We start from the raw sequence: 6,013 nt of genomic DNA, 5'->3' as shown, positions 1-6,013 counted from the left end.
TATTTTTTTTCACACCCACAAAAGCCATGTCAAGGCCATTAACTATCTCCCAAAATTGATCCATTTTGTACAAGTAAACCATGTTTCTTTTAAAAATACTTGTGCACTTTTACCAGATTCAAGGATATTAAAATCTAACACATAAAGTCCATTACGAGAGGTAAAATTATAAGCTATATACTATTACAGCAACAACCTTTAACTATAGTTAAGATTTTTGTCTGTAACAACCAAGTGGATAGTAAAATACTGAAACAATTCCAGTATTATTGAGTAAGGTGTATTTCTACAGTATTCAGTGTTGCTTTCAGTTTTCTAACTTAAAACAGCCTATGGTAACTGGCAGCAAAGAAGGTACTTGCAATAGACTGCTCCTGCTTGAGAACTTATGATGTAATTATTGCATGCTGCTAATATGCTATCTAAACATTAAAGATACACCTAAATTATTTTATAGTAGACTATGATTATGACATTACACTACAATAAATTTTATGTAGAAGAAAATCCTACTGACATGCTTCTGCTTTAAATGTTGTAAAAACATTACAGCAGAATGACCTTTTGCAGTGGTTAGGTCAAAACATTACAGGAGAATGAATTTTTGCAGTTGTTAGATCAGTTACAGTTACATCGTAGCAATAGTATGTTTTCACAATTTAAGGCTTTAGCTGGTTGGTTCTTTAGTCAGCTTCTTTCTCTGATTCTTTGCCTTCAGCAGTTTCTAGCCAGGTTAGGCACTGATTTGCCTACAACAAAAACTTGCCCTTTCCCAGAAACTCTTGGGTTTTATCATCTTTTCAAGCCCAAAATCTTATTCTTAAATAATTTACATATCATAAAAGTGAACAAAAAAGCTAAGCAACATGTATAATAGGAAGTTACTTTTGTAACAGTGGACCTATAGAACATAAAGGACACTGACTTATAGATCAACTTGATCATGTATTAATTTCTGCTTTCCTGGCTTGAAAGAAAGCAGCAGTTGTTATTCCTGCTAGACTTGTTCTTTAGAAGTAGTAGAGGAAGAATATGTTTAATCACTGGGTGAGTTTACTTCACTAGAAATATACTGTAAGAAGCTAGTCACTATGGTGTTCACAAGTCCTTTATCTACATGAAGTTTGGGAGAAATGTTGTCTTGAATCAATTTGTATATGGTTTAAGGGCATGAATCCAGCTTCATTTTCATTAATAGTTTCTTCTTTAATTTGGGGAATAGGAACAAGAAACTAATTTATTTTCCTTACATAATCTCCAGTATGTGTTTTTTTTTCAATTCTGATCAATTTCTGAAGGTATTTTCTGCATATTGACCTTGTTTGTTGAAAAAGTTCTGTTAATCATTCTTGATCATGTAATTTAGCTAATTGCTGGAGGTAAAGTAAGAAGAGAGGGAAATGGATGACACTTCGCAGTAGTTGAGTTAGTTTTGAAATTCTCACCAACTCTGAAATTATGGTACAAACCTTAAACAGTGTTAAATAAGATTTCAGCAAGGGAATGTCAACCTCCAGTTTGGGGCACTGGCCTGATACACTACATGCAGTTGTCACTTGTGGCTATTTCTTCCTGTTTGAATAAACTGATCAAAGAATTTTCTTCATCTTCATCACTTCTACCTAGTGACAGGATGATAACTTTGCTTAACATTTCAGGAAGAAAGTGTTTAGAAGCCCTGATTTCTCTTACACCATTGACAGCCTCATTTGCATTTCCTCTATTAAGATACTCAGTCACAACAGTTTCAGTTAATTTAAGAAATTTTTCCTTTGATGGTGGTGGTTTTTTGACGGACTTGGTAGACTTTTCCTGGATAAACGGTGGATTAATTTTGAGACCAAGCTGAGGTGTCTGTCCCAGAGGGGATGTTTGAGTGTGTGGTGGTTGTGCACTAGAAGGAATCATAGGCATCTGGGGCTAAAGCTTTGGCACTTGATTTTTATTCATTAGGAAAGACTGAGCATGGCTCAGGTTAATCTCATCTGCATTAAGCTGTCTTTGCAGTAAAAAAAAAAACCAAGAAAACATAAAAAATAACAACTGAGGTGATGTTTCCTTTGACTGTACTTGTAGCTGTGATGAAAGTACCTGCTCTGGTTATGGTAGAGCTGACCTGTTTTTGTTGTTAAGTGCCATCAAGTCATAGACGACTAATAGAGACTCTACCAATGAAAGACCTGAACACTTGAATGACTTTCATCATTTCTCCAAGTTCATAGAGTTTCCAGAGGCAAGCTGCTTCTGAAGTGCATGCCATTACTGTTTCCAAGACTGTTTTAATTAGGGAGCTCCACCAAACACTGTCCATCATGGGTAACCATTATCACAAGTGACACATCAGTATCACAGTGTTTAACATCACAGCAACCAAGTAGACATATCAGTGCTTTATCACTTAGAAGAATGTTTGACCAAAAACAATTAGAACCAGGCATGAGGGCTGCAGATTAAAATCACCCACCTTTGGCTTGGTAGCATCACTTTCCATCCACTAGGCCAACAGAGCTCTCTCTATGTCGTTGTTGTTATGTTCTGTTGAGTCGTAGACTACTCATAGTGACCTATGAACAAAAGACCTGAACACTTGTATAACTTTCACTGTTACCAAGATTAGAAGCCAATACTTTCTTGTCAGTTTGTTGTACTATTATTGGCATCAGCCTTGACTTTTCATAAACTTGCCTCCCATCTCTCCAAACTGTGATTGTGAAGGAGCATGATATGTTCCCATGGCCATTGAAGAGTAGATTTGAACAATGACACCCCATGGTGGTTGAAAATCTATTCTGAATAACTTCTGGACCAGTATCAATTCCACTACCTGCCATTTGTCCAAACATATCAGCAAGTTCTCCAAGTGTGTCCCTATCCATTTTCATCCTAGATGGCATGAATGGTCCCCTCCAGAAAGAAGTCACTTCTCATCCCTTGAGATGTAAGAATAGGAATAAATACTCCTAGATCCTTTATTGTCTCTTGACAGAGTTGATTGATCATCTTTGGCCCATTATCAAGAAAAACCTTGCAAGGAAACCAGTGGTATCCTTGCAACTCTGATATCCTACAGCAGGAAATGAATCCTTTCTGGCAATTCCTTACTTGACATCAAGGAGACATTTGGACAAAGAACTGACCCATTAAGAACTTGGCTTGTTCATGGTCTAATCTAGGTCCCCTGTTCTCATTATCTTACAGAGGTACTCTAAATCCTCTCCATATCTTTGACTTTCCTTTTCCAAAAATGTTTTGATGCACTTATGAAGGCTAGATTCATGGATATGACCACACTTGCCAAGTTTTCAAATGAATTTGATATTCCCCAACATCTTGATCTTAGCAAAGGCTCTCTCTCTGTTCCTCCTCCTCTGGGAGAAGGGGATTTTCACACTTATTATAGACATCAACATTTCTGGTTAGAAATCAATTCCAATTGATCTTGAAATTTTGAAATTAGGAGGCTTCTGAAAGTTGTGCTTTACTTCTACCCTGGTTGACCCTCTGCTGCTGGGCCATCAAAGTTTGGTGCATCTTTGTCCAGCTGCAGACATAGTTAAGCATCCAGTGCACTATACTTTGAGTCTTCTAAGGCTTGATCCACAATCAACAGTATGACCCATTTAAGAATGAGTTTAGACTCTACACTCACATTGAGGAGTTCAAGATATAGCTTGTCAAACTTTTCAGGAGAAAGATGATTTAAGATGTCTCTTATTTTCCTGAAGATGGCATGATGTCGTTGTTTTTTATTTACAGAGTTGTTTGCTGTGGAGTTGTCATCTCATCTTGTGCTTCATGCAGAAATCCATTTCTGAGCATTTTGCCCTGGGATTTTCCCCAGGAATTGGCTGTTGGAAGCAGTGTCAGGATATTGCAGAGGTCCACCCCTACTTCCTCTTCCATCCAAAGAAGCACTGAAATGAGAAACACCCCTTTTTGCAATCACACTCTCCACTTTGGAGGCTTGGCAAAGAAGAATCTTCAGAAGAATAATATTAATGTATGGGGTGGGGAGGGGAGGAGAAGGAAGAAATGAAAAACCTTGACAGAGAACTCAGTAGCTGCCACTGTAGCTGCCTCCTCTGCATCTAGTTGTCTGGGTCAAGAAAGGAGAATGGAAAAAAAAATATGGGGGATGGAAGGGTGAGGGAATCAAAACATGTTGAAACTCTCAGCTCAGAGGAAATGCTGTTCCAACCAATACCTGGTACCCACTATCACCTACATAGAGTGCCAACTCACTGCTCTCTCTCTACTTTTTAAAACTGATTTGAATATAATCACTGTACTTTAACCATGTACATTTTACCCCCACCCCCGCCCAATCCCTCATACACACTGTACTTCAGACAATTAACTACCACCTACCCATATCTTTACCACACTGCTCCCCCAAGACCTTCAAGACCTTATTGATCTTTTCCCCATTCCGTGTCCCTCCACAACTTCCATCATCCTAATGACCTTCTCTCTTCCCCCCTTTTATCTCTCTCTTTCCTTTCCTTTTTTATGCAAAAGTGAGTTTACTTTGTATTTCATTCTAGTATGTTGTATTCTAGACATTCTTCCATCCACACTGTACTTCATAGAACCATTTCTATACTTTGTACTTTATATACTCAACCTCATTGATCTGTTTGTATTATTATACCATCTCTTAAAATCTGTGTTCAATCTCCCATTCTTTCACCCCTCCTCCTAATCCGCCCACTAAACTCTGCTATCATGGTGATTTCCATGTTTCCCTTTTTCCCATAACCATCCCCATTTCCTCTTCTTTTGAACATTTATACACATCTTACTAATTATTCTTTTAACTTTAAAACAATGCAGTAGTTGTCCTCACAAGATTGAGTTATTTCACTGAATATAATACCTTCTAGACTATCTTATTTTTATATAATAATTAACAAAATTGTTACTCCTTAGTTTTTCATCGTACTACAATTTCTCTATCCATTGATATGTTAATAGACAATTGGGTTGTTTCCATTTTCTTGCTATTGTGCATAAAGCTGCTATGATCATAAGTGTACATGGCTATGTTCCTCTGTCAATTTTAAATTTCTGGGAATATATTCCTCTGGTATAATAGCTGGGTCATATGGGTTATCTATGATTAGCTTCTTGAGGAGATGCCAAACTGCCTTCCAGAATGATTGTACCATTTTACAATCACAATAGCAGTTTATGAAAGATCCAATCTTTCCACATCCTCTCCAAAATTTATTGTTTAATGTCCTGTTAATGTTTGCCGCTGCTACTGTGGTGAGACGGTATCTCATAGTTGCTTTGATTTGTATCTCTCTAACTACCAGTGATTTTGAGCATTTCTACATGTGTCTGTTATCCACCTGATGGTCTTCTCCATGGAAAGTCTTTTCATGTGTTTTGTCCATTTTATATTTGGGCTGTCAGTCTTTTTTTGGTGGATACGCTATAGTAATCTGTAAACTTTGATTGAGACCCCTGTCTGAGAAGTGTAAAATTAAAAAAAAAAATCTCTATCTTCCTCAAATCAGAAGGAAAGAAGTAGTCTACATCATCTACATTGGCTTCCAGCAAATTCAGAGGTAGATAGCATTGAACTCAAGGGAAAACAAATTTGTTTATTGTTTATTTGTTGTGGTTTGAGGGATTTTTTTTGTTTTCTGGGTTTTTTTTTAAATGAGGCACTATCAACTGGAGGAAAATCACAGTGAAAGGAAAAAAAATAAGTGCTAGGAGATTGTCTTTTGCATGACACAGCTTTGAAGCTCGACATTGAATTGACAGTAATTATTAGCTTTAAACTCAACTGAGTCAAAACATGCAATCTTTTGAGCTTTAATGTAAAACAGAGTGAAAGATGAGAGAAAAAGTTAACAGTAAAGAATATATATTATTTGTCAAAAACAGCGCTATCTCTACTTAAAAATTTTTCTATCATTGTAGAAAGTACATGAGAGACAATTAAAAATAAACATTCAAATAAGGACTCTCTTATGGAGGTCTTCCAAAATGAACTTGATAA

General features: G+C 36.8%; 1 pseudogene; it reads right to left on the bottom strand.

Moving 5' to 3' along the window:
* Positions 1-683: 683 nt before the first annotated feature.
* On the bottom strand, positions 684-3,963 carry LOC102843798 (annotated as a pseudogene).
* Positions 3,964-6,013: the final 2,050 nt, after the last annotated feature.

Source organism: Elephantulus edwardii, unplaced genomic scaffold (assembly GCF_000299155.1).
Source record: "Elephantulus edwardii isolate Elephantulus edwardi_28Jun2011 unplaced genomic scaffold, EleEdw1.0 scaffold00382, whole genome shotgun sequence".
Lineage (NCBI taxonomy): Eukaryota > Metazoa > Chordata > Mammalia > Macroscelidea > Macroscelididae > Elephantulus > Elephantulus edwardii.
This window is presented reverse-complemented; position numbering and strand designations above follow the sequence as displayed.